Here is an 856-nt window from a genome sequence, read left to right as displayed (position 1 = left end):
GTGTGTGTGTGTGTGTGTGTGTGTGTGTGTGTGTGTGTGTGTGTGTGTGTGTGTGCGCGCGCGCGCATGTGTGTGTGTGGAGGGGCAAGGCTGGGCATGCAGCAGGACGGGCTTACCTCAGCTGGTCTGGGCTTGAGATTGATGTGATATGTCTTGGTTGTGGGGTAGTGGCGTCTGCATGTGAACACGTGAGGCTGGTGGCATGAGCCGGCATGCTCCTCATCCTCCTGGACCCTCAACACCGCGACTGACAGCCAGGTGCTGACATCAGCCGCGACGTGCAGCTGAGCTGCGGTGAGCACACCAACTACGGTCTGTTGACCCTGGTCAACCAGGAGGGCCACGTCAGCGCGCTGCAGGTGCGCTGGTGGGGGTGCACCAGACTGGGTGTGGGCACGGACATACGCGCGTGAATGTGAGTGAAAACAATTCATTTGCGGGGAAGAGAGGGTGTGTGAAGGGTGTCAGGGTGTGTGTGTGGTGTGTATGACATGAACCAAATCGCGCACAGGCCGCCGGCATGTCAAAAGAGGCGGCTCAGAATTCCCGCCTGGGTTGAGGACAGGGAAGCATGCGCGACCAGGCCCAAACCAGCCAGCCAGCTGCTGCGGCGGTCACGCGACCCAGAGCCGGGCCAGAGGTCTCTGTGATTATCTGTGCATGACTCATGCCGTGACTTTGTCACAATTTGCGCGCCCCGCCTGTTGTGCCCATCCGTTCCGGGTAAAGAACGCGCCCGGCCAGTGGCTGGACGCCGCACCCATTCCGGGGGCCTTCCCCCTGCAACGCCGGTGCGGGCCCCCGATCGCCCCCCGCCTGCGCGCGCCGACCCCAGCGCGTAGGCCTGTGGCCTTGC

This window comes from Monoraphidium neglectum (assembly GCF_000611645.1).
Source record: "Monoraphidium neglectum strain SAG 48.87 unplaced genomic scaffold scaffold01411, whole genome shotgun sequence".
NCBI lineage: Eukaryota > Viridiplantae > Chlorophyta > Chlorophyceae > Sphaeropleales > Selenastraceae > Monoraphidium > Monoraphidium neglectum.
This window is presented reverse-complemented; position numbering follows the sequence as displayed.